Source organism: Macaca nemestrina, chromosome 10, assembly GCF_043159975.1.
Source record: "Macaca nemestrina isolate mMacNem1 chromosome 10, mMacNem.hap1, whole genome shotgun sequence".
In the NCBI taxonomy this organism is placed as follows: Eukaryota; Metazoa; Chordata; class Mammalia; order Primates; family Cercopithecidae; genus Macaca; species Macaca nemestrina.
Genome location: NC_092134.1, coordinates 48,757,831 through 48,783,106, shown reverse-complemented (window position 1 = coordinate 48,783,106; position 25,276 = coordinate 48,757,831). Strand labels below are relative to the sequence as shown.

At 33.8% G+C, this 25,276-nt stretch overlaps 1 long non-coding RNA gene across 5 annotated transcripts in view; it reads right to left on the bottom strand.

Annotated features, from left to right (window-relative positions):
* The window catches only part of LOC105473272 (uncharacterized), a 240,510-nt gene that overhangs the window by 148,875 nt on the left and 66,359 nt on the right, over positions 1-25,276 (bottom strand). For 3 of the 5 annotated variants that reach the window (XR_011609007.1, XR_011609009.1, XR_011609008.1), the window contains exon 2: positions 10,484-10,606. This is a non-coding gene — a long non-coding RNA (uncharacterized lncRNA). Of the gene's footprint in view, positions 1-4,805; positions 7,715-10,483; positions 10,607-25,276 lie in introns of those variants that run through there. The other 2 variants (XR_982129.2, XR_982130.2) reach the window with 2 other exon arrangements.

The following is a 25,276-nucleotide window of genomic DNA, read 5'->3' as shown; positions in this document are numbered from 1 at the left end:
CCTAGCTACTCATGAGGCTGAGACAGGAGAATCGCTTGAACCTGGGAGGCGGAGGTTGCAGTAAGCTGAGATCATGCCACTGCATGCCAGCCTGGGTGACAGAGCACAACTGTATCAAAAAAAAAAAAAAAAGAAAAGTTACTGATTAAATATTTTCTAACTAGTGTGTATATATAAAATATATGAGATATTTTACACTTGAGATTAAAAAAACACAAATCTTGAGCTCAAGAAATATTTTTTTCTGGAAATACTTTACAAACCCATGCTTACAGAAGATTTTAAAAATTGTGTGAGAACCAAGTAAGATAAAAATATGTGGCACCACCCTCTTCCTTTCAATTTACATCTGAAATTGAATTTTGTAATCATCCTCCACCATGTACTTATTCCTATTGCTTGGTTTTACCCAGATTTTATTTCCTTGTTTATTCCCAAGGATATAATTATACTTTTTAAAAAATTTCAACACTCAGTAACACAGTAAAAAATTACCTGATAAGGAAGGTAACTTAATAAAAGTCAAGCATTCTTTTGTGCGGCCACAACATATTAAAAATTGCTTTGAGTTTACATGTAAAACTTGGCATGCAGAGGTAAACAAAGAACAAAGAAGCATGCTGTTGGAAACAGTTGTGCATTGGCCTCTGAGGATAGAGTATGAGGTGTAAGCTTATAGAAATTCTTTCTAGCTGGAAGTTGTATGCATTGCCTCCTGCTGTTTTATCCCTATATTTGCTTATACACTGGACTCATTGTAAGGCTCTATTCACAGAAATTCAGTTGGGCTATAGGCTCAAACCATGACTCTTTCATATGTAGAATGTATTTTTTTTTTTTCTGTAACAAGCTACTTACATCAAAATCTATAAAATAAATGAGTATTTTAGAAGTATAAAATGGCTCAGTGTAATAGGAATATAACTTTCTGAACTACATTAAACTGTGACAAGTTGTTCAAATTTACATGTTCCTCTTCATCTCAGTAACGTGCATCTGCATAAAGTGTCTCTGAAAAACAGAAATACATCAAATAAACAGATGTAAGAAACTGTGAGTTTGGCCAGAATGAGGAGATATCACAAGAAATATGGGCCAGATGCCTAGCATTCTTCAGACACCTGAATTCTGTTTTATTTGCAGTGTGTAAAGTTTCCATGTCCAGTTGATTCCTTTATGATTTAAACTTAAGTCGAACATAAGAAATGTTTCAGTAGATTTGATGCCTTTCCTTTTGTGTCTATAAACTACACAAAAGGTCAGGAACTGTGTTAGCTTTCACTCAGTCATTTTGTTGAAACATATAACCCCATAGTTTCACTGGCTTAAAAACAAAGGTTTATGTTTGTTAACATTATGGATCAACTGTGGGTCACCTGAGTCTCTGCTCTACAAATCTTCATTCTGGAATCTAGACTGAAGAATCAGCCACTATCTGAGACATTTTACTCTCATGGTGGAGAGAAAAGAGTAATGGTAGAAATCTACATGGTCTCTTAAAATTTCTTCTTGACAATGGTATGCATGACTTATGCTTACAGGCCACTGGCATGGCCAATATTGATGTCCATTGAACAGAAAATGATATATTCCCACTTGGATGTACATTGCAAGGCATATGACAGTATGTGAGGACTATATTCCTCTTAGAGAGAGGGCGGCAAATAATTGGGAACAATAAAACAATCTGCCACAAGAACTCAGTCTGATATTCACTGCCATGTGCCTCGTACCAAGGACAGTTTCCAAGATTTAGTAGGTATTTCATTTTTTCTATGATTCTTCCAACCTTCACTTATTAAGTGTTTACTATGTATCAGATAATTATAATAAGATAAATTAGAAGATAATTATTCCCTTATTTGGAAAGGAAGACTAACATACAGGAAAACAAAGGAAAAGGAATAAATGAAAAATTGCAAGAGACTATAAGACTAGAAGAAACAATAGAAGAGAGTAGAGACTATGAATTGAAGAAGTTAAATAAAATCCCTCACAAATATTAAGTAGCATTTTTCTCGATAGAGAAGGGGAAAAGTGGAAAAGTGTATTTACAGAGCCGTAGAAAAAATTAAATAATTAAATTATAAACTGGAGCAAGTTCATAATTCAATTACCATTGATAATTAGATAGCTTTTGGCAATTTTCACCAATCACAGAATCTCAAGGTCAGTAATATACTGGTAAATGTTTAACAACTGGCTTTGCCAAGAATGGGAAGGCTCATCATCTGTAACATTTGTTCTTTTCCAAGGTGTAAATTCTGCTACCATCACTGATTTCAAGCTGCCAAGGTGGGTCAACCAGCCTTAAAAATTCCTGAAAATTAAACAGCCTTGTCTGCCAAGCTAGTAAATGCCATGTTCAGCATGTCACTGCTAGACTTTCTTACAACTAAAACAAGTATCGTTATCACTTTGAGAATACCGGTTCCAGGGATATTAATTCCTCTAGATTGCCTGGAAAATAACTAGTTTTCATTTAATCCAGGAACATTTCTAAAAAGCTAAAATTACTTAGGTACTAAGTTAAATGTGCTTGATATTATTTTACTCATTGTTATGATACAGAACTCAAAATATTTAGTTCTGTCCTCTGTTGTGCAGCAACTCACTAATCTCTCCTTGTGAGTGGATTCTTGGTTTGCCCCTGATGCTGTACCTAAAGGGGCTCACAGTTCCACAGGGACAATTTGATGTTGACCCCTAGTGGTCTCTAAAACTATGGAATTCAGTGTCTGGGGAAGCAGTTCATATGGAGACAAAGAAAGAGACTTCGGGGTCAAATTGGAGTTTGCTAATGAAATCCTCACGTACCATCTCTGTGACCTTGGAACAATAATTATCTCTCTTGAGTTTTCTGTATTTTTATTCAAATCAGTGATGTCTCTCTTTCCAATTCTGTTCCTAGGTGACCTCAGGTAAGTTAATTAATGCTTAGGGATTTTATTTACATTTAATTATTTAATGCAAACTTTGGTACAAATGATCCTTCAGGCCTCTTACTTCCTGGGATTCTGTGAAAATTTAATCCAAGTCCTGGGGTCATTTGTTGTTGTAGCGTGTGATAAAAGCAGCACTCATACAGAAGTTGTATATATAGAGTACATATATAATATGTATTACCTATGCTCATATATAAGCTTATTTTATATGCAAAGTGATATTTCATGCTATATGTTTAACTTATTTTGCATATTGTCTCTCTCCTATCATTAGAATATGAGTATTATGATTTTAGGAGTTGTTGTTTTTTTGGTCACCATGTTTCATTTTAGGTTAGAAGACTTCCACATTTTCCGCTATCTTTCCTAATACGACTGGTATATTCTATCCACATAGAAGCTCTTCAAAGTTGAGGTGTCCAGTGAAGTCCCCATGTACCATCTCTGTGACTTTGGAACTCACCTCTCTGAGTTTTTTGTAAAATAGGCCAATAACATTGTTGCTTCCCCTATTAGGTAGCATAATTATCGCTGGCATTTAGCTGTTTTCATTGTTTAACTTTAATCAAATCAGTAATGTTACTCTCTCCAATGTGATAGCCACTAGTCATGGGTGGCTACTTAAATTTCCATTAGTACAACTAAATCAAATAAAAACTATTCAATTTGCCAAGTTGCAGTACTGCATTTTCAGTACTTAATAGCCACATCTGAGAGCACAGATTTCCATCATTGTTGTGTTAGTTATATTTGATAGTGCTCCACAATTATCCATGAAATACCGTAATTCATGTAAGGCTAGCACATCAAGTCAGAAGTCTGATCTAATGTGGGGAATGGAACTTTTGACCAAAATCACAATCTCTCATCAGTTATTTCTTCTAAATTCAGTATCCATGGACTCAGGTGACATTGTGAGAAAAATCCCATCTTGCCTTCTATACTGTCCCTAGCCTCAGACATCCATAACAATAAAATAGCTATTATCATTTAGAAGAACATGTGGCATAATGGCCTTAAGTGCTTCTTGCAATCATTCATCACTTGCAGATGACAAAACTATGAGTCACACAAGTCACAATGCTTTTTAGTGAAATATCCAGGAATGTGAACCAGACCAATTAAATATGCAATCCTTTGCTTTTATCCTAGATGTCACACTGCCTCACATTCCTAGGATTCGCATGCTTTCTAGGAGTAACTTCCTATGAAAATTTTGTAATAATGAATAGTTTGTAAAGGGAGACCAGAAAAAAAAAAAATCCTAATCTATACTTGTAATGGATCATAAACTTAATATATAAAAGGTTAATGAGTATCAATTTCTAATGAAATGTAAATAGTTTTTCTTTTGAATAAAATTAAGTTTCTTATTTTTGTTTTACAATCTTAAATCTAGTATCTAATATGTTTATATATTCTATAATACAATAGATCTTAAGGTTATAGCTATATCAAGCTTAGTAATGTATATTTGTGCTATAAGTTCCTTCTTTGGTAATAAAAATATATGAAAGATTCTTTTCCTTGAAAAGCAATTTTCTAAAAAATTTCCACTTTCCTAACAAGCTAAAGTCACTCTTTGAAGAAATTGCATGTAAACTGTCCCATTAATTTCAAAATATATATTTACTAGATTCATAGGCACAACTTGAAAAAAGAGATCCATCTCAGTTGGTGGTATTTATTTTCTTCTGCAATAGAACAATGTAAGTATAATAGAAAACCAGAAACAAAAATATTTGTTACATAAAGAATAACGGTAAGTTCAAACAAAGGTATTTGTTTACTTCTCATGGAAGATGAATGACATTATTTTGTTGTGTACATTTAGAATTTGTTACATAAAGAATAACGGTAAGTTCAAACAAAGGTATTTGTTTACTTCTCATGGAAGATGAATGACATTATTTTGTTGTGTACATTCTTGCCTACTTGAAGTATGATTCTGTAAAATGATGAGTGTTTTTGACTCATGTTTTTGCTCATGTACAGATATAAACCATTAATTATAGAGTCCACTTGGGTAAGGAGCAGCATTGCAGTAGTTTAGAACATACATTACGTATCTAGGCTGCTTAGGTTTGGCTACTAGCTCTGTCAATCTTTGTGACCTTAGGCAAGTAATGTAACCTCTCTGTGCACCATTTCCTCTATTGTAGCATGGAAATAATAATTCTACCTTGGCTGAGTAATGAAATTAATTGATAAGAAAAAGGTTTATAATTGTGTCTGGAGTAGTAGGCCCTCTATGTTAGCAATTAACCCCATACAGATGCTTATGAGAAAAAGGTAAAATATATCCATATGAATATATAAGACAAACAATTTTTAATAGAGAACACTAAAGATCATACACTATTTTTGACAGCCTCAGTGTCACAAAGCTCAGGATAAAGCCTTGTTTAATTTTCTATTTTGGTTTCATTTATGTTTATACAGTAAATAGTAAATAAGCTACACAACCTAAATGTGCTCTAGAAATAAATTATTCATCTTTACAACTAAACAGCAGAAAACAAGTGGATATTTTCTAATATTTTATTAAAAGTAAGCCAAATACATTTATATTAGTCAGCTAAAAGGATAAATTTACTTCAATTCCTTCTGCATATATCTGATGAGATATTGAAGTTTACAACTAGACTTTCTGACACTAGGATCTCATAGTTATTAGGAAATTATAATCATATTTGGAAGCAACCTGATACAATAAACAATTGTAGCTAAAAGTCAGTTGCTTTGTAACTATTAAATATTTTATTGACAGTTTAGGTATGAAATCTTTTAATAATATTTCTTATAAAAATTTTTATTTTAATTTTAAATAACTGCTTGCATCAGTCAAGGTTTGGGCAGTGAAATAGAAATTATGCTACATACTTCAGAAGAGGATTTAATATAGTGATTAGTTTCATGTGTGGAGGGCTGATAAAGCTAAAAGGAACATTGAGGTAATGTAAAGACAGAAACCATAGGAAGCAGCTACTAGCTGTAGAAAGTAGAATGATCAGCATCTAGAAGCTTATGGGAGGGGCCAGGAAGAGCTTGCCCTCAAACCTCTGAGGAAGGGTTGCTGCACTGCTTGATGCTAGTAAGTTAAGAGCTCCAAGGAAGGGCCCTAGAGGGTTGGGGCTAAAATTGATGAGATAGATAGTGTTGTCCAGCATGTGTGGATACACATGAGAGAACACAATGAAGTTCATTTTAAAAGTCTCAAAACCTGGAACCAGCTATTGTTACACAGGTGAAAGATCATTGCTTGGGCTATATTGACAATAGCACCAATAAATAGGAGGGAGCATATCTCTTCTCTCTTCCTGTTCCAATATCCTTTCTTCTCTAGTTCCCCGCTAGTGACAGATGGAATTGGGTGACAAAGGAAAAATGCAATCTTCAGAGTCCCAGCCTCAGTGTCACAAAGCTCAGAATAGAAGGGTAAACAAAGGTTTTATGACTGAAATACACTTAAAAATGAGATTATTGTAAATGTAGACATTGTCAATGCTCTCAATGTATCACATTGCTCTCCCTCTCTCTGCCCTAGAATAGAGTAAACAACTTCTCACTTTTTACCCAGAACTTGCCTGGTTTTAGCACTGAAAGCCCTAAATCCAGAGAATCCCTTTGTCCTGGGCAAATTAGGATGGTTGGCCACCTTATCTTAGAAATTTCTAAATAAGGAGAGGGAAATTGTCATATTGGGAGGAAAACAGAAAACAAGTTTTGCTGTAAATAGTTCTATACACTTTCCTAGCTTTAATTTGTTATTTTAAGAAGAGAAGTGATAATTTGGGATTCTCTATACATCCACTTAACGGTAGGTTCACTCCCCTTGTTTTTTCCACTATCCTTGTTTGTAGAGGACCACAAAGAAAACTGTGTAGGAGAATGTGCAAGGAGAAAAGTTTTAACTCTGCCTTCACTTGAGTGAATCTGCAAATTATCACTACCTGACTGATACTTGGAGTTGATTTCTTCACATAGCAAAAAGCCAGACAATGATAGTCCACTGTATGGTAAAAGCCATAACTTTCGGAACTGAATGTCCCAATCTCTAAATTGGATTACTGTTGGAATTATTAGTTTGGGCAAAATTATACTAGTTATCATATTATCCATGGATGGCTTGTCCCTTTCACTGTGCTAAAAGTTAGTTTTCCAAGATTTATAAGTTCAGCAGGAACATGTCAACATAACATATTGGTATTTTCTGTGGGAACTGGCAAGATGAAATGTTCTTGCCTGCCTAGTTCATGGTGAATACTTCAGGGTGTCATCCTGTATCTGAACTATCATTTGACCTCTCTACCAGGCATCTTATGCCATTTGAAGAAAATTACAAATGAAAAAAAAAGTTGCTTTTTTTCATAGTTAAAATTGTTTTTCACTTTTGACTTTATTTGCCTTCGTAATATTTTTAATGACATCCGAGCCTCTTAAAGGTCTGGATTTCTTACTATATCGTCAACCTTAGTTCCTACTTCTCTTCTTCTCCATTCTCTGTCATCTGGTAGTACTAGTTCAAATATTGTATTAATTAAGGTGAAAGATAATTTAGGATAGCTATAACAAAAAGACACAAGTAAGTGCATTTCTCTCATGAAACAGTTCAGTTAGTTTTGGATAAACAGGCAGCTGTGCTTTGTGAGGTCATTCAGGGAGTGATACCTTCCATCATTTGCTCTGCTGTTGGACGTCGTACGCCATCATTGGCCATTGGACTCTGGCGTGGTCCACACTGAGCTGCGAATCATCTGCATTTTAGTCTATACAAAGAGAAAAATGAGATGAAATCCCAGACAGTACTTTCTCTTAGAGCCAGTGAGGAAGCTGCACAAATCACTCTTCAAAACATGGGAGGTCAAGATCTGTAACAGGCAGCTGGGAGGCGATTGCACTTATGTACTTCAATGTCTACTGAAATCAGAGACCATGAAATTCTTAAGATAAGTATAGAGTTTTATTCATTTATGTAGTTTCTAAATTTTGCTGATGGTAGATGATCACTTCCTGTTACTGAATTGATTTGAATAGACTATATACTTGTGACAGATAATTAAGTACAGAGATTATAACAACCTCAATTCTACAGATGAGGCCCTGAGGCTCTAACAAAATCAAATGACTTTCTTTAAATCTAGCGCATGATGAAACTAGGATTAGAGCAACCTTTTTGATTTCTGGTAAATTTTATTAAAATTAGTCAAGCAATGCTATGGGTCTGCTCTGGCATGAAAATCATTAATTGAAAAACTAAACATTGTCTATTTGAATGACGTTATGTTTATTGCATATGGTGGGTTTTTTTTAATGTCAACATTTAAAGACATTCTTCTGCATCATTTTGCAGCTTGAAAATATGCAGAAACTTATTCTTTCCTAATTTAGCATAATCTTACAACTTCCATTTGGCCTTTTTTTAGTGAATATTGCCAGCCAGAAATAGCACGCTGACACTTGAGAGTCTTGCAATTGAGGCTGTTGCTATAATATACTATGAAAAATGCTACAAAAATAAAGACTTCCTGGCTTACAATTCATAAAATGAATATATTAGAAAAACCTAAATACAACATTTGTTTGGAAGGCTATAGAAATGATGCTGAAATTTAACAGAAAAAAAAAAAAAAAAAACTATGGAAATTCAGTGGTGATTGATGATAATAGGTATAAATAGGTTCTAGAATCAGCCACCCTACCTCTACTACTTAACAGTGCCATAAATTTTGTAAAGTCGCTCTTCCTTTCTAAGCCTCATCTGCCACATTTCTAAAATAAGAATAACTCTGTAAGATCAACTTTATAAAATAATTGATTTAACACTTTTCCTAGAATGGATTAAAGAAATAATAAATGATGACTATTATTATTATTATAGATCTAAGAGCCCTATGAGACATGACTGTAACTTGTAACTATAACAAGATATTGAAGAAGCATTGTTTAAATTAGCTAATAATTTTGAAATTATGAATAAAAATAATTCTTTTTCTAAATTTCAAGCATTAGCATTTCTAATAGGTTTCTTTTTTTTTTTTTTTTGCCAACATACAAATAAAAATGACATAGTTTTTGAATTAGTCTACATTATGCTTAAGATAGCTAAGCAAAGCATAAAAATCCAGCACAATCCAAAGGGAAAACAAGGAATTGTCAGAAGGGGTAATCACATAGCAATGTAGAAATTGGCAAACGCTTTAAAGGTGCCGAAAACCAAATACATAGGAGATGGCTATTTTTAAAAAGAAGAAATGTGAAAACATTTTTATAGCCAAAATTTTAAGAATAAGATAAATGAAAAAGAGAAGAGATTGAAAAACAGAGAGAAAATAGTTTTCACTGGTATATATCTGAAAATAAACCATTTTTATTATCTACTATTTTCACTACCAAACTAATGTCAACCCTTGAGCAGTAGGTTCCTTACCAAAATAACAGCCTGAAAGAAATGTTGACTTAGAGAGAGGACAGGTTTCTTCAGATAGCTTTGAACTTTGAACTATCTATTTGGTTGTTTTTGAATAAAATAATGTTATTTCTCCAATCAGTTGAGCTAAATTAAAATTATGTATCTATTTGAACCACCATAGAATTACAGGGGTCAACACTGATAAACTCTCTCACATGTAGTTTAGGGTTTAAAGGAGAGCTCTCCAATGGGTTAATTATTAATATTTCATGGAAATATTTTACAAATGTAGTTTCTAATTACCAGATTTGAGATGACACTCAGAAAGCTGAATCCAAAGTTAAAGAGAAATGTGGACATGAAGTCCCCGTAATTATTGGTTCTTAAAACTCGAATTGCATTTTTTGCCATTTCAATCCATCATGTGAATATCTCTGTGATTACATTTTCATCTTTTTAATATATGAATGAAATAACATGAATTTAATTAATTTTCATGTTAGTTGCATTTGTGACTTTTGAATAAAATCTAAAAAGATAGACATACCAGAACCAGGTTTTCTCTAACTGTAAGTATTCTAATTAAAACATATTTGAACCTATTATTATTTACTTCTGTCTAGAATAGGAAAATAATCTAGTAAAAAAAAAGGAAATGTGAATCAAGAATAAATTGTTCTGTGTTTCAGGCAAACTTCATTTCATTCCAAAAGAGGGATTGTATTCATTTGCAATCTTTCATAGGCTTATATACATTTTTATTAATTTTTTTCTTATGTCACTAATTCATTTCACCCTTTACTGATAAGTTATTGCTTAGTTGTTGAAGAACAAATCTGGAAACATATTGTGCAAAGGAAACAAATACTATGATTCAACCACATAGAATACAAAATCTGAAAGACTGATTATATGAGCATTCTTCAGGTAATTAATTTGTTTGCACTTTGACCCTTAAAAATTTAAAGTAGGTGTTGAAAATATTAAATAGTTTTAAGTCATTTGCTAAGGCCACAGTAATCATCCATAACAAATAGCTACAAAACCCCAGATAACTATTACAATGTGTAATAGTTGTTTGCTCATCCATCTGCAGTCATCAGCTACGCAGTACTGCTGTTCTCACCTGGGTCAACTCACATTTTTGCATGTTCCATGGCTGTTAAAATGCACTGGGGTGACTGGGCTGAGTCAGCTCAGTTCCTTGTCTTTCATCCTGCACCAGAGCAGCCTGGCCATGCTTTCACGACTGCAAGGGCAAAGGCACAAGAGAAACACACATTGTCTTTGAGGCATAGAGCAAGGATAGCGCACAATCATATCAACATCTTATTGGCTAAACAAGTTAAAAGGCTAGGTTAATTTCACAGTTTCTGAAAACTTCTGACTTTTTAGTTACAAGGATCACAGAGTCACATGTCAAAGGGTATGGAACCAGAGGAAAGGAAAGGATTGCCAACATTTTTAGACTCTATAATTATTTTCATGTTTTTAAATCAATTTCTTTTTCTTTTACATTAAGCCAACCAAATTATCTACATGAAGAAAGTATTCTATAAACAGTTAACTAATGTGTATATGTGCTCTGTATTTCTGAAGTATGAGGCAATTATACTTGTTTTTTCCCAAACAAAAAATTTCTACTTAGATCACTTTGATCGTATTTTACCACGTCTGAAACAAGTTGAACATTAACAAATTAAATTTTCATAAGCTATTGAATCTTTTGTGATTCTTATATCACATAATGCAGAAAAGTTTTCCAGTATCATAATAAGAATCTTTCTACTTAGCCACTTTTCCAAGGGAAATAGAGTCACAGACATAATTAAGAATATGTATATGCCTCAATGAGAATTCATAAAAATTATAAAAGCAGGAATGTGAAGTGCAAGTAAGCATTAAAATCTACTTCTCTTCAATGCAGTTCTTCAGAATATAACTATGAATTCTTTAAAGGTGTCTAGGAAATAAAATTATCCTTAATGTCGAGTCTAGAAAGTATAATCTCCCACATAGACCAGAAAATTAAGTTATAGTATTAATATTTTAATTGATTCTTATTACTTCCTATTTACTCTCTCAAATTAGCTTAATAAAGATCTACATTTTTTAGAATCATACCTATATTAATTCAAACATTTTGCGTGAGACTGTTTCTACATATTTCTTGAATATCATTAACACCTTTGATTTCTTCTAATGCATTACACAATAAATGACGTAATGTTTCCAAAAGTAATTGTTGGCCTAACATAGAGGTAATTTAGACTTTACAATCTAAGAATAATTCAGATAAAATTTTAAACTAAAAATGATATTTTATATTTGGAAGTTATATTACTGCTTTAATACAGAATTTTAAAAAAATAGTTGGATAGATTTGCTGATACTAGCAAATTTAAGAGTATATATGCTCCAAAGGGGAACATATTTGTCTTGTTCACCACTGGATTGCCAGAGCCTGGAATAGAGCCTGATAGAGAGTATGAGCTTAATAAATAAGGTTTTAATAAAATATCCATTCACTGAATGAATGATGTTGTTATGTAATTGAGTAACATTGTTCCTTGATGACATGGGAATAATCGACAGAGAATTTTCCACAATGCACATAATTAGAAAATAATAAAGACATACTGTAAGAAAGTCATCAGATCCTTCATAAATTTCTTAAAGGTGACATGAATAATCCCAAGATATAGATCAGAACTAAAAAGAATCCGTTTAATTTTCAAGTTTTATACATTTTGCAGATTTCTTTTTAGATTTCTGGCTGTTTGAACACTTCATTGTCAAATCAAAATGTTTCCTTCAAATTACTTTGGCAGGTAAAGCAGAACATATTCTTAGATTAAAAATCTAAGACCGTGTTTAACTTCAAGCACTTTATACACTCGGGAATTTATAAAATTTGAGGGCAAATACATGATTTGCGTTAAACCAGGAACTGCATGCCTGTTAAATTTTCCAAAGAATATCAATATACAACATAAGTTAGAAAAGTAATATATTTTCCAATATTTCAAAGTTTGCTATTCACAAGCTATCCTAAAGTCAAGAGAAAGTCATTGTTTTGTTATTATGTTACTATAAATTCCATAGTGTGATTCAATATGTAGAGAAATGAAAACCCTGAATTTCCGATCATTTAAAAATGGTGTATTCTCTTAAAAAATAAAAAAATATTAAATGTAAATTCACAATAATATGTCGTTTCTATCCACCATATAATAGTTGTTCTAAGAAACACTAAATTAGAAGTTATATAATTACCTAAATTATACAATTTTACTATTTTCTTGGGCATATTTAACTTACAAAATCATGTAGAGTATCTGATGGGAGGAAGTAGAGGAAGGATTAGGGAAGGGACTAATCGACAGACTCAATTACTGTAAATTTTCTACTTCTTAGATTGAGTAGATAGTTCATAATAATCTAACTTCATAACAGTATTGTGCTTTATAATTTATATATATTTTCCTTATATATTATGCAAGTATCAAAAACTATTACTAAATGAAGTTCATTTTCAGAGACAGAAAATATAGTTAAAGTTATTTATAAATGCCAATTATGCCAAAGTGCTATCAACTCTACGGAAAACTTGCTAGAAGCACGAGGAGCAATATTTTTCATATTTCCTTCCTAATGAGAAACAAAATCTTATTTTTTGTATATGAAATGTCTAAATATTATCTAATGAAGGCTTGAATATTACTTGGGTGAAGTCAATAAATTATATTCTACAATCCACAGAAGTGAAAAACAATAAAGATATGTGATGAATTTATTTCATTGAAATAAAATGTCCACTTATGTTTTTCATGATTAAAAATTAAGGGAATTTAAAATTTTGAAAAATGCACTTATTTGAGAAAAAAATATTTATTATATTACAATCCTTGTTTCTAAATATGAGGTTAAATGTACGTGTTTATACATTTTTAAATGTGGACGTACAGCATCATCAAAAGCAAAACCAAAAGTAGTTAATAGTATTAGTATTTAGTGTGTTAGATAAACTCAGGAATTCACACAGTTATCAATAACTTACAACTGTAAACTTCAATATATCACTTAATTCAGTTGTCAAAATGTAATAAGGTGATGTATACACAAAGTGTAGAATTAGCACTGAGACAAAAATAACATTAAATGGATAAAAATATAACTGGGTGAAACAATGATAGAAAAAGAATGCATTTCAGACATCTAGAAAATTTATCTTTATAGGCAAAAATGGTATGAAATTAACATCCAATATGTTTTATAAATGAAATTAATTTAGAAAAATTGTGATAGCAGTATATTACAATTATATTGTAATTTCAATGTTATTCTGGAAAAAACATTATAACAAAAAATGAAGCATGAATCCTGAAAAATTGCTTCGTAATGTCCTTTATGTCTTTCTTCTTTCTTCTTATTTCAGAGAAATGGCGTTTCTCCATTCTTAACCACTCCTTAACTTACCTTAGACAGATCTTTACTGGTTGTAAGTAAGAAGAAATCAACTCACATTATTATTATTATTATTTTTTTTTTTTTTTTTTTTTTTTTTGAGACGGAGTCTCACTCTGTCGCCCAGGCTGGAGTGCAGTGGGGCGATCTCGGCTCACTGCAAGCTCCGCCTCCCGGGTTCACGCCATTCTCCTGCCTCAGCCTCCCGAGTAGCTGGGACTACAGGCGCCCACAACCGCGCCCGGCTAATTTTTTGTATTTTTAGTAGAGACGGGGTTTCACCGTGGTCTCGATCTCCTGACCTTGTGATCCGCCCGCCTCGGCCTCCCAAAGTGCTGGGATTACAGGCGTGAGCCACCGCGCCCGGCTAACTCACATTATTTTAAGCAAAAAACAAAAAGGCATTTACTAACACCTGTAATGAGTAAGTCAAGGAAAGCCATATGATCTTTGATATGTATGGGTCCAGGAATTATACAATGTCAGAAGGGGCATCAAATCTCTCTGTCCCTTGATTCTACTTTGTACTGTTTGTGGAAATACCATCAGGCCAACTCCAATTACAGAGTAAGAATGGTGACTACTGGCAGATAGGTAGATTCAGGCTCACATTCCCTCAGGTTGGTTAATCTGACAAAAAAGGGGTAGGCATTTTATGCAGCATGTAGAAAAGTCCCCAGGGGTAATGTTCACGGCCTTTAGTTTTATGTATATTTCTGAAACAATCGCTGTGCTAGAAACTTACTGGCCCAAGCCTGAGTTATGGTTTAAAATGGAAAAATATGTTTCTTAAAAGAAAAATCAAATGCAATAACCAAAATAAAGATAAGCATATTCTGGGCTCAAAAGCAACAAATAAAAATGCCTTTAAATCTGTAGCACCTAATAATAAAACATACACTTTTCCACCACATGTATAAATTTTGAAATGTCCCAGCATTCACCTCCTTCTTTGTATTTCTATCTAGTCTTTCTCTTTTTTCACACCAAAAATATTATTTTTCCAAAATACAGATATGTACACATCACTGATCATCTCAAAAATTACTTTTATTATTACATACAGAAACCCAAAATCCCCCAAAATATTTATCCAGGTCTTACTTTAACTGTATTAATACAGAGTCACCATAATGGATAAACTGGACCAGATCTCAGTCCTCAGGAATGTTTAAGTCTAGAGAAAGACACAATGTAGCATGCAATTGCACCGAAAGTGTGGTAGTCTCCATGAAAGGAGAACAGAGAGTGCTATGTCAGCTCAAGGCCAAGAGACAGAATTCAGCACAGGCCAGAAAGCCACTGGGAATATCAAAAGTAGCTTCTTAAAAAAAAAAAAAAAGTAACATCTAAATTGTCCAGAATAATGAGAAGGAACTATGTTGGTGCTTGTGGGAAGAAAGTATTCCAGGTTAAAGAAATAGCAGTTCCAAACACCTAGAATTAAGAGCAAAAAAAGGTTTATTTGAGGAATTGAAAGGCATTCAACATAGCGGGATTATGGTGTAAAATATAAGGGGATTCGTGGGGGTTGACAGCAGAGAAATAAAGATAGGTTACAAAAGGATATTTAAATGCTCTGTAATATGGCTTTTCCATGTATGTCTTTTCAAAACTTATCTTTCATTTATTTCTCATATCATTCTCTTCCTCCCTTTAGAATTATAAGCATCTGATAACCCGATACAATGAAAAAGATTCTACATACCTCAATTTTCTTAAATATAATACTTAAAAAAATGAGAGTGTCTACCTCTTCGGATCACTATGGATTAATTGAGTTAACATATACAATCTATTTAGGACAGTCCCTGATATATACAGGCATACCTTTTTATCATGCTTTGACTTATTTTGCTTGTCAGATATTATGCTTTTTAAACATTGAAAGTTTGTGGCAAACCTGTATCCCCCAGGACCATCAGTGCCATTCCTCTAACAGCAGGTGCTAACTTCATGTCTCTGTCTCACATTTCAGTAGTTTTTCCAATATTTCACACTTTATAATTATTATCAGACATGTTATGGTGATGTATGATCAGTGATCTTTGGTGTTACTACTGTAATTATTTTGGGATGCTCCAAACTTCACTCATCAATATAAGACAGCAAACTTAATTCATACATATTGTATGTTCTGACTGTTGCATCAGCAGGTCATTTTCCATCCCTGCCTCTCCTCAGACCTTTCTATTCCCTGAGACTCAAAGGTCAATTAAAAACCCTACAATGGCTGCTGAGAGTTCAAATAAATCGAAGAGTCACACTCTAAATTTAAAAGCTAGTAATGATTAAACTTAGTGAGAAGATATGGTGAAAGCCAAGATAGATCCAAAGTTAAGCCTGTTGCACCAGTTAGCAAAGTTGTTAATGTAAAGGAAAACTTCTTGAAGGAAATTTAAAGTGCTACTCCAATGAACACATGAAAGATAAGAAAGCAGAAGAGGCTTACTGCTGATGTGGAGAAAGTTTAAGTGATCTGGGTAGAAAATCAAGTCAGCCACAATATTCTCTTAAGTCAAAGTTTATTCCAGAGCAAGACTCTAACTTCCTTCAATTCTATGAAGTCTGAGAGGGCAGGAACCTACATGACAAAAGTTTGAAGCTAGCAGAGCTTGGTTCATGAGGTTTAAAGAAAGAAGTTAGCTCCATAACACACAAGTGCAATATGAAGCAGCAAATGCTTATGGAGAAGCTGCAGCAAGATACCTAGATCTAGGTACAATCATTGATGAAGGTAGCTACACTGAACAACAGATTTTCAACATACATGAAACAGCCTTCTTGCTGGGCATGGTGGCTCACGCTTGTAATCCTAACACTTTGGGAGGTCGAGGTGGGTTGATTACCTCAGGTCAAGAGTTTGAGACCAGCCTGGTCAACATGGTGAAACCTTATCTCTACTAAAAATACAAAAATTATCCAGGTCTGGTGGCAGGTGCCTGTAATCCCAGCTACTCTGGAGACTAAGGCAGGAGAATCACTTGAACCCAGGAGGCAGAGGTTGCAGTGAGCTGAGATGATTGGGCCATTGCACTGCAGCCTGGGCAACAGAGCAAAAACTCTATCAAAAAAACAAAAGGAAAAAAGAAAAAAGAAAAAAAGAAACAGACTTCCATTGGAAGAAGATGCAATCTAGGACTTTCATAGCTAGAGAGAAGTCAATGCCTGGCTTCAAAGCTTCAAAAAACGGGCTTACTCTTGTTGGGTCTAAGGCAGCTAGTGACTTCAAGTGGAAGCTGATGCTCATTAACCATTTCAAAAATCCTAGGGCACTTTAGAATTATGCTAAATTTACTCTGCCAGTGTTATATAAATGGAAGAAAATAGCCAGGATGACAGCACATATGTTTGTAGCATGGCTTACTGAATATGTAAGCCTACTGTTGAGATCTACTGCTCAGGAAAAAAGATTCCTTTCGAAATAGTATTGCCAATTGACAATGCACGTAAGTGACTCAAGAGCTCTGATGGAAATGTACAAAGAGATTAATGTTGCTGAGCCTGCTAACACAACAGGCATTCCGAAGTACAAAGTATCAAGCTGTAATTTTGACTTTCAAGTCCTATTCTTTAAGAAATACATTTTGTAAGGCTATACTTGCCATAGATAGTGGTTCCTCTGATGAATCTGGAAAAAATAAATTGAAAACCTTCGGGAAAGGATTCACTATTCCAGGTGTCATTAAGAACATATATGATTCATGGGAAGAGGTCAAATATCAACATTAACATGAGTTCGGAAGAAATCTTACTCTCATGGGTGACTTTGAGAGTTTCAAGACGTCAGTGGAGGCAACAACTACAGCTGTGTTTAAAATAGCAAGAGAACTAGAATTCAAAGTGGAGCCTGAAGATGTGACTGAATTGCAACAATCTCGTAATATAACTTTAAGATGAGGAGTAACTTTGTATGGATAACCAAAGCAATTGTTTTCATAAGATGGAATCTACTTCTGGTGAAGAATCTGTGAACACTATTGAATGACACCAAAGGATTTGGAATATTACATAAACTTAGTTGCTACAGCAGTGCAAGATTTGAGTTACTTGAATCCAATTTTGAAGAAAGTTTGATTATGAGTAAAATTAAACAGCATCATATACTGCAGAGGCATCTTTTGTGAAAGGAAAAGTCAATCAATATGGCGAACTTCATTGTTGTCTTATTTGTGGAAATTGCTATAGCTAGCCTCTCCTTCAGCAACCCAACCCTGATCAGGCAGCAGCTACCAACATTGAGGCAAGACCTTCCTCCTGCAAAACGATTATGACTTACTGAAGGCTCAAAATATCATTAGAAGTTTTAGCATATTTTAAATTAAGATATATACATTGCTTTTCTAGACATAATATTCTTGTATAGTTTATAGACTATAGTGTAAACATAACTTTTACATGTACTAGGAAACTAAAATATTGTGTGACTTACTTTATTGTGATATTTGCTTTATTGTGGTGGTCTTGAACCAAACCTGCAATATCTCCAAGTTATACCTTTAATTGGTTATGTGTAACTGACATGGTTATAACTGAAGTCTGTCTTACATTTTTCCATTTCTTTATCTTTGACCAAGTTGGTCGTCTTGGCATGAATTATTTTTCTCCCCATATCTACATGCCGTCTCAACATCATCATCTTTAAAAATACCTTTCTCATCTTCCAATTTCCATAGCTCATTCTGGCCTCTATTATGTGTAATACTGAATACACACTGCCTTAAGTTGAAATTATTTTCATTTAGGTCTTTCTACCTATGACCTCCTGTAAATATTCTTCATCTGCGTCCTCCATAGCATGTAGCCTAGCTATGCTAATATTAATGCACATTTTTAATTTCTATTGAATCCAGATATTAGAGGAAAATTAAATATAAAATTCAAAACCATCGCTCACATACAAATATACACAAATACTGAAAATCGATGTAAAAATCTCACTTATTTCAACCTCTAGTTATACATGTCTGAAGGTCATAGGGTACACAGGTGTATATATATATTCCTTTGTGAAAGGAAAAGTCAATCAACATGACAAATTTCATTGCTGTTGTCTTATTTATTGAAATTGCTGTAACTGGTCCCTCCTTCAGCAACCACAGTCCTGATCAGGCAGGGGCTACCATCACTGAGGTTAAGACCTTCATCCTGCAAAAAGATTATGATTTACTGAAGGTTCTCTCGCTCTCTCTCTCTCTCTCTCTCTCTATATATATATATATATATAGATAGATAGATGTATGCAAATAATTTTAACTCTAGGCAACCTGTGTTAAGTGCTATATGCAAGAGAGGCCAGCAATGAGCTATGAGGAATGGAAGATTTCAGAATTATTGTTAGATTCTGATAGATGGACTGAAATTCATATTTGTATGATCTGTAATCAAATGATTAAGTTTTTAAGTCCAGAGTGTAAACTAAATGTAAAGACAGAAAATTACCAATGATTAAAGAATGAAGTGTTTTTCAGTGCTTTTGGAATGCATTTAATAATCAAATATATAAGCAAATCTATGTGATAGGATCTTACTTTGCTATGCTTACTTCAATTAACTGCCATCTAATTAGGAAAACAAGATTTGTCAAAGGAGGTATATATATTATTAGTATATAAATTGCCATTTGTCTAAATATAGATAATAACTCAACATTTCATTAATTCAGATTAATTTACTCCTTAAATATCAAACACTTAAATACTACCATTTAAGTACTGATCTAAACTCTATGAATAATTTTATTTCATTCTTAAAAAAACAATTCTACTATTATTACCATTTTACAAGTGAGGAATTTGTCCATACGGTTGCTAATCAAGTTGCTGAAGCTCATGCCACCAGTAAAAGGCAGAGCCAATATTCCAGCCCAGACAGGTTGGCTCCAGAATACAAAGTGTAAAAAACACCGTAGAATGCTCCTTATGATGTTTAAGAATATACCTAAGCATAGAAAATAGGGGTTATAAGCTACTTTCATAATATGTTTGTTAATACTGATTATCTTTTTAATGTTACCTACCATAGCCTTTTAGGACTAGACATGTGATATGGTTTGGCTGTGTCCCCTCCCAAATCTCATCTTGAATTGTAGCTCCCATAATTGCCACATGTCATCGGAGGGAACCAGTGGGAGGTAACTGAATCATGTGAGCAGGTGTTTCCCATGTTTTTCTCATGATATTGAATAAGTTTCAAGAGATCTGATGGTCTTATAAAGGGAAGGTCCCCTGCACACACTCTCTTGCCTGCTGCCATATAAGATGTGACTTTGCTCCTCCTTCACCTTCCATCATGATTGTGAAGTCTCTCCAGGCATGTGGAACTGTGAGTCCATTAAACATCTTTCCTTTGTAAATTACCCAGCCTCAGATATGTCTTTATTGGCAGTGTGAGAACATAGTAGTACAACATAATTCTTTTATATGGTGTTAATGACCACTAGAATATATTTGATGGATATGGCAATATATAGAAAAATCTTTTTCATGACACATAACAGTTTATATCAACTGGTGTATTCACAGGTTTGTTTTCTGTGTAACTAAAAACAGTGAATGCTGATGTGGTTTGGGTGTGTCCCCACCCAAATCTCATGCTGAATTCTAGTTTCCATAATCCGCACGTGTCATGAGAGGAACCCAATCAGAGGTAATTGAATCATGAATCATTCTGTTTTCATGACAGTGAATGAGATCTCACAATATCTGATGGTTTTATAAGGGGATTGTTCCCCTTTACTTAACACTTCTCTCTCCTGTGCCATGTGAAGAGGGACGTGTTTGCTTCCACTTCCACTGTGATTTAAGTTTCCTGAAGCCTCCCTAGCCATGCAAAACTATGAGTCACCTAAAATTCTTTCTTTTTTAAATTACCAGTCTTGGGCAGTTCTTTATAGCAGCATGAGAATGGACTAATACAGATGCATTTGAATGTGTGGACTATTATGAGCATGTTTCAAGCCAAACTTCCTAAATATTATTTTCCAGATAAAAGAAATTATTTCTGCTCACAATTTTCAAAACCAAACATTTTTACTCCAAACCTATACATATAAAATAAAGCTTTCATGTCTTTGTTTTTCTATCATTTTTGTCATCTTTCGGCTTGCTGTTTTTTCATTTATTATTAAGTTCTCTTCCTTTAACATTTTCATATGCATACTTCAAAGAACATGTTTCCTTAGCACACAATGTTCTAATTGCCTTTTCTTATTGGCAGTTGATTCACAAAGCTAGAAGGTAAAGGGGAAAAAAAGTCTGTGTTTTCTGAGAAGCTATTTAAGAATGAATGTCTAAGTACTGAGAAGAAAAAGTACAATGGATAAAGAAAAAAAACACACAAAAAAGGAAAAAAAAAACTGTTGAAAATATGTTATTGGCTATTTGAAAAATCCTTATGCTTTTAAGCACCTTTCCGAGCTATAAAATAAAAACTTGAATGTGGTGGCTCTGAACCTTAGCCATCCATCCAATAGATAGCTGATGCCTCTCAAAACTAATAACGGTAGATCAATGACCATATAATGACATTATAAACATCGATGTGATTATACCAAGAAGGTTAGAAAAGTTACTATTATGGATCAAAATGGAAAACCAATTAAAATCAGTTTGGTAATTATAACTTCAAAAAAGAGAAGTTTAAGTATAAGAAACGGTTTGAGAGTTTCCTATAAAATATCCCGAGACACTGATGTTCAGTGATGCATTACTTACTAGGAAAATCCAATGTAATTTTCATTTAAAAAATAATAGTACACTAATTTTTTCAAAGCTAATACTTACAATGATGTTTAATCCTATTATTATTCCTGTTGTTTTCAAAGGATTTTGAAATTATGATAATTATTTCCTTGAAAGTCATCTAAGGTTAAATATTAAGTGCATTTCATCTTAGGATATTTTAGTGCCCTCTAGTGTGCAGATATTTACAATAGCATTTTATCTTCTAACTTATGTAATTGCTTTAAAAATGCAAGATTTTTTAAATGGAGATTTTGGATCGATATGAAGTGAGTGAAAAAAATTCAGCATGGAAAGCAAATTAGAGCCAGATGTCAGATCAACCTAAATAAAAAAAACAACAAAATGTAACTTTTTTTTGCTTCTTTTCTTCCACTCAGATTGAACAGCCTCCTTTCCACTTATTGAGTGCCAGACAAGACTTCTCATTTGCATATATCCATCTTTAGATTTCAAAGGTTCAGCCAAGGTAGACTGTGGCTTTTACCCCTGTAAACACTGGGAGTTTCATGTTTTCTGGTGTGTGCATATATGAAATAGGGTAAACATTTGGCTAAAATGGGTGCCTTCTCCAAATCTACTAAACTCCAACACACTAAAACGTTTAATCTGTGATTAGAGCAGTTTGTTTGTGCCAAGTAAAAGGAGCCTAACCTAAAGTCTCCTTCCATTCCAACAAAGGAATTGTTTTTAAAACAATGATGAGATTTTAAGAGATGCCACTATTCAAAAACAAATCAGGGTCTGTGGGGCACCAAAAGAATGGATTTGAATCAAAATCCAAGTTTAAGCTGGGTTTGGAAAATCATTTTAAAGAAGGTCTTTTGAACTTTACTTTAAATCCAGTGATAGATCCATCAATAGCATTAAGAGGGTAATTATTCTTTATATATCGAAGGCCAACATCAACCACAGACCTACTATATTGAAAAGATACAATGGAGCCTATCTACCAGCATTCTTTTAATTTCCTATGTGGATCTATGACTTTCAAATTAGAGGCAGTCATACAGAAACGATAGGCAAATTAATACTATTAATATTAGATAATCTGTGAATGCCTCTCTAAACTGACTTGCTTCACCTTTCTTGTATTTACTGAAAAGAGAACACCACCAAAATGAAGTAACTCCAAATTGTTTGGTGGTTTTGAATATCAGAAAAGGTCCACTAATAAGAAGAACCATTGCTGAATATTCAAGACACATTCAAATGTCAGGTAACGATATTTTATTTGGCAATGCTATATTCTTATTGTGATCCAAATTGCATGAACAATGATATCTGTTAAAATTACAAGGAATTATTTTGTCTGTGTTTTGACAAATCTCCTACATGTTTCCTGTGTGTAGCTATGAGATGAAGCCATAAAATTTAGGAGATTGCAGCATTCGAAGAAAATAACACTGCCACACAATTTCGATTCTAAATGAAAATTCAGTTGATATTTTCAGTATTTTAAGATAAAATATTAATAAGTATTCAGTCGATCTTCTACTTATCAATAATAAATATAACACATGTTAGTATATATTTCATAATACATTACTCAAACAAACCAAGTTTTCCTAACTTGCTACACTGAGGAGACATTACATATGGCTTTATCTCTAAAATGTACCAAGGAGCTACAGAGCAATGGAACCTGATGTGAAGAAACTTGTTTCACAACATGGTAAAGCCTCCCGACAAGCCAGGTAGTACTAAAGCTCAATAGTTCATTGGAACGTTCTGCTAGGTGAATCTACTCCATTCCTGCCTCACAGGTTGGGAGTAATTTTTACTATTTGCCATGGATTATTTGTTTGTACAGAAAAGTAGTTACGGCCTTGATAAACCGTCACTAGAAGAGCAGTGTTTGGAGCATTTCTTTCTCAACATCTTTTTTTTTTTTTTTTTTTAGAGACAGGGTGGCAGAGACATGGATGGAGCTGGAGGCCATTATCCTCAGCAAACTAATGCAAGAACAGAAAGTCAAACACCACATGTTCTCGCTTACAAGTGGGAGCTAAACAATGAGAACACATGGACACACTGTAGGGAACAACACACACTGGGGCTTGTTGGAGGGTGGGAGATGGGAGGAGGGAGAACAACAGGAAGAATAGCTAATGGATGCTGGGCTTAATACTTAGGTGATGGACTGATCTGTGTGGCGAACAACCATGGCACACGTTTACCTATGTAACAAACCTGCACATCCTACACACGTACCTAGTACGTAAAAGTTTAAATAAATAAATAAAAGACAGGGTCTCACTCTGTCAACCAGGCTGGGGTACAGTAGTGCAATCATAACTCATTGGAGCCTTGAATTCCTGGGCTCAAGCAGTACTCTTGCCCCGGCATCCTCAGTAGCATGACTACAGGTGCAGGCCACTACACCCAGCTAATTTTTTAAAATTTATTTGTAGAGGTGAGGAGTCTTGCTATGTTATTTGAACTGGTCTCCAACTCCTGACATCTGGCGATACTCCCAATTCAGCCTCCCAAAGCGCTGGGATTACAGCTGTAAGCCATTGCACCCAGCCCTCAAAACATAAGTTTTATCTTACATAAGAGAGAAGGATCAATAGCAGGCAGTGCTTCAAGCCATTATATATTTTTATCTTGCTACTTACTAGTTTATGGCATTTCTATCTGAAAATTAGTGTCCCCATTAAAGAAGGAAATGTCATAAATAAATAAGTTTAGTATTGTCAATCTTCTCTGCTATGAAAGAGCAAGCCAAATCACCTTACTAGGGGAGTATGGACAGAATCATGTTCACAGACAATGCCTGTGGATAAAACCTTTTGTTTTTCTGCTCTCCTAAGACAAAAGAGAAGAAACTTTAGTTCTGCACAGGTTTTGAAGCAATTCAAGGAAAGTACCTCACTAGTTAAGGTCTGAGACATGTGAGTAATATCTGAATTACTATGTAAGGTTATTTAGAATAATATTAATAAATTAAAGGAATAAAATCAATAAACTACTCTCAAATTTTTCAATAAAATCTCTGCTCTCCAACAAATGCTAGTCTTTTGCTATTTCAAACATTTTATTCTTTTGCTTTATAAAAATTATTAATAAATTAATGATGATGAAAGCAGATAGAGAGCGCTCATTCTTTAACCAATAATTTTCCCCAAATAAATATGCAAAAATTCTGTATATAAAAAGACAGAGTTAGAAGCAATAATATTTCTTGAATGGCGACACATTTCTCCAGTAGAAATAAGTAAGTAACATAATAATGGGGGAACAATTGATCCCTTTTTTATACCACCAAAAATATGCCATGTGAAAAGCCAAAAACACACAAAAAAACTGATACCACACACCTCTCGGCAAATTTGCTGTCTATATTATTAGCTAGGGCTTTAATTTAAAGCCAGGAAAAATGTTTTCATTCTAAACTAGAGGCAGTCCTCATTTTCTGTTCTTTTGGGACCCTGGCCTTAGTTGTCTACAGCTTATGGCTCACTTCTGAGAGAATAATGAAATAAACATACGTAAGCATCAGTCAATTTTTTAAAAACTTAACCTTCAATTCCAGAATCTGTAAAACTAGAGGAATTTTGAAACTGGGCAGGAATTTTTGACCCCTATAGCACTCTAGGAAGTGAAAGAAAGAGAAAATACCTCACACAAGATGCAAAATACAATGGGAATATTCATGAGGATAATGGTCTCTGAATTGTCTGTGCTAATTATAATTGCTTCACTCA